The sequence below is a fragment of the Bidens hawaiensis genome, unplaced genomic scaffold, assembly GCF_021521415.1.
Source record: "Bidens hawaiensis isolate Kalapana, Puna unplaced genomic scaffold, B.hawaiensis_p1.1 tig00081562_1, whole genome shotgun sequence".
Taxonomy (NCBI): Eukaryota; Viridiplantae; Streptophyta; class Magnoliopsida; order Asterales; family Asteraceae; genus Bidens; species Bidens hawaiensis.
In genome coordinates this window covers 21,862-30,326 of record NW_027503811.1, presented here as the reverse complement: position 1 = coordinate 30,326, position 8,465 = coordinate 21,862, and the positions used below count along the sequence as shown (strand labels likewise).

General features: G+C 31.1%; 1 pseudogene; it reads right to left on the bottom strand.

The window, feature by feature from the left end:
- Positions 1-6,514: 6,514 nt before the first annotated feature.
- On the bottom strand, positions 6,515-7,354 carry LOC143607360 (E3 ubiquitin-protein ligase RHA2A pseudogene; annotated as a pseudogene).
- Between the last annotated feature and the right edge of the window lie 1,111 nt (positions 7,355-8,465).

The window sequence follows — 8,465 nt, the reverse complement described above, 5'->3', positions numbered from 1 at the left end:
TGTATGTACACATTTACTATGGTGTATATATAAAAGAAACTATAAAATTTAAATATCAAGACAACCAAATTTGCTCTATTTATTTTACCATGGATTCGAGTTTAATTACCTTTGTTTTCTCTAATAATTATGGTAAATTGAATATGTTAATATATTGGCCATTTAGTGTGTGTTAATAAATAGTAAAAGCTAAAGAATATGATGGGACACAGGAGGCAGTGGAGTTCAGACTAGTTGCTGTTTTGTTGAAGAAGCATCACCAACAAACTAAGACGTGACACTGCTCCGCACATTAACATTAATATACCCTCCCCCACTTTTATTTACTATTAAATTTCATTTTTATAAAATAACAAAACTAGTAAAAAACCATCATGTAAGTAGTTGTCTCACGACGTATATTAAGTTGGAATAGTTAGTTTTCTTGTTAGTGATGAACCAATAAGTCTAAAATATTACTCAACTTTATGTTAAAGCTGTTGAAAAATCATTGATGTGTGTTTTAATTTTGATTTTTCTTGGTGTGTTGTATTAAGGTAAAGATATTAATTTTATGGTCAAAACAAATTTTCTAATAGTTTTCTCAACTAGTTAAGAAAATTTAAGGTAAGAAATAAAAAGTAACTTCCTTTAATTAAAAAAAAAGAAATAAAAACTCGCTCTAAATTAGCAAGATGCTAGACTAACAAGAAGCTCCAAAAGGTCTCGTATCCCGAATGCAAACATTGGGGGTATGTTGCACTATCTATTAACAAACTGTCATAAAATCGTTGAAACATAACAAGATGTCAAAATACGATCCACCGATTCAAGTTCGTCGTTACAAAATGGACAACATCCGGTGAGGCCATACCACTCATTTTGGCCCCATCCGAAGATATTAATTTTAATTGTACTCAACAATTCCGATCCAACACAAAACACCGTGCTTCTTGGATTTGTTTGTCACATAACCGCCGGATGGATTTTGTAGCAAAAGTACCATTGCTAATTTGGTATCCCCCAATCATATCCACGAGTTCTTAAAATTGTTCAATGAGAACTACGAGATTAGGGAGGAGCTCCCTTTGTTCGTGGAGCTCCACGACAATTGCCGAATGCCTTGTCCATGACCAACTCCAATCGTCCGTTGCCTTGTGCCGCTCTTGTCCATAATATTACTTGAATAGCCGTCGTTAGTTCATGATAAATGACATTCAATATAATTCTAAATTAGTTTCCCATAAACTCATCATATTATCCAATTATTGCATATACATTAGATCTCATGTTATATTGTTAGTGATATAAAATCAATCTCTTCTAGTAAAGTTAATTTAAACAAATTATTTAAAGGTAAATAAAATTTTAATCAAAGTAGTTTAATAATTAAGGGTTATTAGTACAAAAGTGTAAAGGTTGGAGGCAAAAGAGCCACCAAAATCTGGCAAATGGTAAGACTAGGTGATGCGATAGCACACCCCACATGTCACAGCTTTTAAATCACAACTTAATCCCTAAAAAGATTTCTTTTTTTCCTCTTTAATTCTTATTTAACAGCCACACTTAAATTTGTACCGTTTGGACTAGTGTTATAAACAATAATATATAAATCTTAACTTTTATATAATAAAAGTACAGAAAGTACTTGACATTTTATTGAAGTTTATAAAAACATTTCTGTAATGATTTTGACTCTGCAGACTTGACTTACACATGAATACAATCAATGAGAAAAACTCATCATTATATAAAACGCTCATTGAGTTAGGTTTTGAACCTGGGACCTTTCAAGGTCAAGGTCTCAAGGCTCAACTATCGCTTCCATGTTATTAGACTAGGAAGTCAACTGCTATATAAACATTTAAATTGTTCATATTTTATCTCAGCGATTCTAACATTATATAATTTTATGTAAATAGTATTTGTAACAACAACAGATTTTTGATGCGTTTCTAGCTATATATAGAAATGAAAGGATGCAAATCTGTAGTGCATTTATGTTTTTGCAATTTTAAAAGTACCTGACCATGTTTTAACCAGATTGTGTATAAGTAAAACGAAATACTTATTTGTTTACAAGAAGCCCATGTTATAAGATTAACATGAAAAATAACACATGTAGCCACGTATACATGAATTTAGGATCATATTGGTATCCCACTTTACATCATAAATTCATCTTTGAATTTTTTTTGACACATAGAGAGAAGACATACATTAATGTGACAATGTACTTATAAGATATCGAATGGTGTGTTTTACTACCCCTCGTGCTCTTTTGCCACAATGATACATCTGTTTCCAACAAACACATGGTCGATCAACATAATTTAAAACACTAGATAACATGCTGAGTAACAATATATATGCTAAATGATGCTATTTAAAAAAAAACATAAAGAGTATGTAGTGAGTGGCATGCCCGTTCCAAGAACATGATGACTGGTATACGATATTCAACATTGCCACTTTATTCGCAAGTATACGTAGACATGAATGCGATGAATTATGCTTGTTTTTAACGTCGTTGGCAACATTAAAACTTGTTAAGTAGTAGGTGTGTATGTGTATATTTTCAAAATCTTAAGAATGTCAAAGTAGCGAGCGACAAGATGGTAAGTTAGCAAGATCGTTAATGTATGAAAGAAGGACAAGGAACACTAAAGTCCGTGACTCATGATATAGGTTTTTGTGAGAAAAACATAGCAACGATGGTATTGACATGTATGAGGCCAAAAAGAATTTGGCTAGTGAAACATGTCTTAAATCATGTGCAAAAGTATGTATGCGTACTTCATTTCATCTTTAATATACAAAAGCATTTTCCTTTCTTATTTTTACATCTAATCTTGCCATGTCTTGAATCTTTTTAGAGTTTCTACGAAATGTCGTTTTTAAAGCCAGACACTGAGATGGAGGCCACATGAGAAGAGAAGTCAGAAGCCAATGACTTCACCGGTTAACAAGACAAAATTTCTTGGCAAAGTACTGCCTTGGATGACAGAGGGAATTTATGTGAGAGGGGAGTGCGCATGTTGCGCAACCCGTTATTTTGAAGTCAGAATGGATTTTTCTTTAGGGAAAGGGCAGTGGTCGAGTAGCGTGATGTTTCTAGGTACTTGACCTTCTCCGTTAACTTTTAGTTAACAACTCTATACATATGAATCTATTTTCAAAGATATAGTGCCGAGCATTAAAACAAGTCCGTAATCAATAAAATGTTCTATTTTAGATGGTGGCAACAACTTTGAGTCACAGCTAGACAGCTAGTTATCTAGTTATTAGCCCAGTTTCTAAAAGCAATCGTCACAAAGCCCAGGTTTTTGGTAATCACATAAAATCCCCACAACTAAAAAAGATGGCCCAATTGCACATAAGAAACGCCCATTTGATTTGGTTAAAGAATTACAACCATATTGCAACTTCAATTTTCATCATTCAAGATTTAACTATTTTACATTTATTTAGCTTTTAACAATAATACCATGCTTGATTATAAACATTAGCCTTCAAACAATATATTTGTTTTCAAAGACAAGCCAGGCATTTCTAATCAGGGTTCACATATAACTTCATTTTGACATACCTTTTAACCACTTTACCAAAAGTAAGGTAGTCAAAACCACTACATAAAGATGCATTTTCTAAACATGAAACACGAGAACTTTAGGGTTTGTTAACCATTTACCGGATAAAAAGGATGGCCCAATTTTCACATAAGAAAGGCCCACTGGATTTGGTTAAAAAATTTAAACCATATTTGCAACATAAATTTTCATCATTCAACTATTGCACATTTATTTAGCTTTTAACAACAATATCATGCTTGATTATAAACATTAGCCTTCAAACAATATATTTGTTTCAAAGACATTTCTAATCAGGGCTTCACAATATTACTTCATTTTGACATACCTTAAAACTAAATTACCAAAAGTAAGGTAGTGAAAACTACTACAATCGTATTGTGATAATAGCTCTTTTATTTAGTCGGAGGATAATAAAATTTTGTTTGACGTCGGATGCGTATATACTTATACAGAATTTTATTCGTAAATGGTTAACCCTATAGTTCTCCTTGTTTTTGTTGTACCTCCATACCACTTTTCTTGTTTCATGTTTAGAAAATGCATCTTTATGTCCATAGTACTCATTTATACATTAAATAAATAAGATAAGGTTAGAAAATGCATATGGCAAGCTCCACACCAATTGTTAACACCATCAACTTGCATCAAGTGTTTTGGAGAAAACAAGAGTGTGTGACAACTAGTCTTGTATAGGTGTATCCATGACAACCCAACCACTTACAAACACAATCACTATCTTTCAACCCTTCAATAGTTGTAGTTGCTTTGGATTTTGCTTTTGCTTTCCACAAAATGCGGTATCAATATGGTGTGTGTTATTCGTTGAATCTAAAGCGTGCTAGATAATACAAAATAAAATATAACAAAATCCGGGTGTTATTGGCTTTAGCTTTAGTTTTGTTGGTTTAAATATGTTAACAAAACAATTCTTTAATAACAAAATATATAACGTTGTATAGTATTTAGTTTATCGGTTTGGATTTGCATACATGTGTGAACTACATGTATATTTTCGAGTTTTCCATTCAAAACTCTTTGCATGCAATCAATATTCAGTGACGGTTAAACTATTACCAAGTAATTTACCGACATGAGTAGAGTTTAACGACGCTACACATTGTGTTGCTTATGAAATCACAACTTTTATGCTTATTTGATCATGTAATTGTTACAACAAATGCAAAGGTGCCATGAGAAACCACATAATTGAAACTCTTTTTCTCTCTTACTAGATTTATATTAAATAACAATGTTAATTACAAACATGCAATATTAATCCTAAAGTTCTTAAAAATGAGTAAGTTAAATCAGGTTAATCATCACGATGTGTGGTGTTGATTGAGATGGTGTTATTGTTCAAAAATAAATATTATCTATTATTAAATTGTTATTAGTGATTTAGTGGTTGGCAAAATCTTCTATTTATTGTTAAATAAAAACAATTAATTCAAATGTTCGGTGGGGTTATTGTTCGAGAATATTGGAATTGGAACATGTTCAAATGCTTCTTGTGGTAGGTCACTAGAAGGCCTACACGACATATTTTACATGCTATATTGGGAAAGTGGTAAAGCGAACTTCTATGCAAGTTACATTTTCACATTGTCGGTATCTTAAATTTTTTTCGAACGGTTAAATGTTACACTTTACAGAGATTAAACCATTGACATGTTATTCTACACTATAACCATCTTAGCACCTTGGTGAATGATAGTTAGGGACTATAGATAAATTCCTCGGTCCTTTTTTTACGAGTAATGTAAAGTTACCTGTTTTCGTCTAAAAGTTTGAATATGACCCCCTCAGTTTATGAAAATCTGTAATGTTAATTCTATATTATATATTAGTGTGTTACAAAATAACACATTATACAAACATGATTATGTTATTAGCAAATTCTTTTAATATAAACTAAATGTATTAAATGTTTTTTTTATTGAAATAAATGTTAGTTTTTGTTTGATATGCCGAAGGTTAGATGTGTCACAATCATTCCTCGTAACATCTAGTTGGAACTTGCAAGGGTCAAGTCTTGCGAAACATCCTATTTAATATTGTATGTATTTGCCTATTAAAAGGATATATGCTAAATTTTATTTTAACAATAGATATTTTTATATTTAATTGTAACATACCACATCAAAGAAAGATTACTGCACTCATTGCAGGGCAGCTATTCATGTGTGTAATGCGGTGTTTTATTTATTCGGTTACTATTAGCAGGACAAATTAACGCACCCGTTTGAGATCAACCTGAGTGCTAATAGTTGAACTTAAGAAAATAGACTGAACAATAACTAGTAAATACATTGATTCGATTAAGAACTAACCAAGTCATCTTAATTAGCCTATTCTTTAATTATTAACACAAGTAATTTAATTAATTTTAGCACAAAGAAAAGGTTTATATTAGCTAAAAACAAACTATTACTAATTATAAAATTAATTAAAATAGTTGAATTTGTAATAAAATTTAACTTTGAAAACAAAAGACTTACATTAGTTACAAGGTTTTAAAAGGTTAAATTTTGAATAAAAGTCGTTTAAAAACAAGATTTAAAATATCAAAAAGATTTAAAAACTATTAAACTTGAACACTAGTTAGTTTAAAGAATAAAAGGCTTAAAACAAAATGTCATTAATGAAAATTTAATGTATTTATTACTTTATTAAAATATATTTTATTATCAAAGTTATTACAATTCCATAAAAAAGAAGGATGCCTTTGTTAAAGTATGTAGTTATTAGTTTTAATTTAGTTGGCGAAATAAATAGAGGAAACTGCCACTGCTAAGGCATCACCTGAGCGAGGGAACCACCAAATGCAGGCGTGTTAGATAGTCATAACACCTGATCTAAGAACAAATCAACCATAAAATACATTTCTTTTAAACTTGGTGGTGTAAGTCATGTTGGATGAGTCTTCAAAGCCGAATAATATATCACAAAAAAGGTGTTGAAATGTTAAATACACTTAACCAAACAAGTTATACACTTCTTTCCATCTAGAATTAAACCTTAATATAACAAGGGTAACAACTAACAAACTCCATTTATTTATTTCATTTGACTATTTGAGCACAAACTCCTCTTCAAAACATAGAGAAATAAAGAACCCAAAATCTCACCCATTTCCAGTAAAAAAACCCCAAACGGTAAAAAAAAAATAAAAAAAAACAAACCAAACCCTGGAAACAGTACACCTCTTAAAGCCTCAAGTACAACTCTCCACACCAACAACTCAGTAACTCACCTAACCGAAAACCATCCCATGACGTCACCCGCCACCCGGCGGTGCGTGCTTCTCACGCGCTCGTCACACACCACCGGTGACCTACACAACGGACACCTAAAGTTCATCTGATCAAGCCACCCATCAAGACACTCTTTGTGGAACACGTGCCGACACGACAGCTTCCGCACGTGGTCACCATCAGCAAACACGTTCAAACACACGACACAATCCGTGTTCATCATCGTACTTGTGTCGGATAACAACAACCTAGTATTATTATTAGTGTTATACTTATAAGAAAAAACCCGGTTCAGGTTCAACTGCTCGGTTAACATAATAATCCCGGCCAGGCCGGATCCGATGTTGTCGTCCACGTCATCGGGTTGATGGTGGTAATAATATTGGTAGCCAATAAGGTTGAGAAGAAGTGATTGGAGGTAACATATGAAGTTTATGATGGAAGTTAGAAAGAAGAGTGGAATGGAATCGGATGAAATGTCGGTGAGTTGGTTTTGTAAACCCATTGGAATTGGAATTTGGAAATGGAAATGAAAGGGTTAACGTGTGTTGCTTAAATACGCTTGTAACATAAAAGAAAAGAAAAGAAAAGAAAGAAAGAAGAAGGAAGGCCTAATTTACGAGTGGGAGGGTTTTCGCTATCGGGTGTGGGGGCTAAGCATGTGACATGGGTCCACTTTGGTTTATATATATATATTTGTGGGTTATATATATATATTTGTATTCTTTGAAGTAGAATATAATAATAATAATAATAATAATAATAGAAATAGTTTTTTTTCTTAATTAAATGTTATACTTTACTTTAACCTGCATATTTTGTAAATCATCTCATCAAAATATAAATTTTATTATATATATTACTAATAACGGTAATATATAGAATAGTATAGCATTTAAGTTGTTGCTGAATATACACTATAAAAATGACCGTTCAAAAAAAAATATGAGAAAACAAATGTAATAATAGCATTTAATGTGTTTTTCTTAAAGCAATTAATTTTTTTACTTACTTAAAATTGGTGTTATAATATTATAATTTTTTAAGCATAAATAATAAATTAAATAAAATATATATGAATTTAAACTAAGACCGCGAATCCATTGTTTTTTTTTTCACAGGATACGATGATTAGTAACAGGTTTTAGACGGACGGGATTGTGTGATTTGGCCTATTATTTTTGTAAAGAAAAATTAATTAACGTTATGTATTACTTAATATTTCACATATTTATACTCTGTCAACTCTCAATACTTTCAAACCAAAAAAAGACAGAAATCACACTAGAATATACTTTCATACAATGGATTCATTGCTATTTTTAATGCTCTAACCTTTAAAATTATTTTAATGTGTTCAACTTGTTAATTGTTTTTAACTAGGTATTTGGACCATTGAAATAATTAGTTATATTTTTATTGTTTTTTAATTTCTAATATATTGATATTTATTTTTTCTATATATTTCATATTAATGTAATTTTAAATTAATTAGTTTTTGGTATTTTAAAAATAAATCAAAACAAGACAAAATGAGACATCGCATTGTTTGAGACATATTAGGGAGAAACTAAAAAAATGGGAAAAACTGATGTGACGATGACGTGACATGCGAGATAAAAAAAGGGAAATGGGGGAA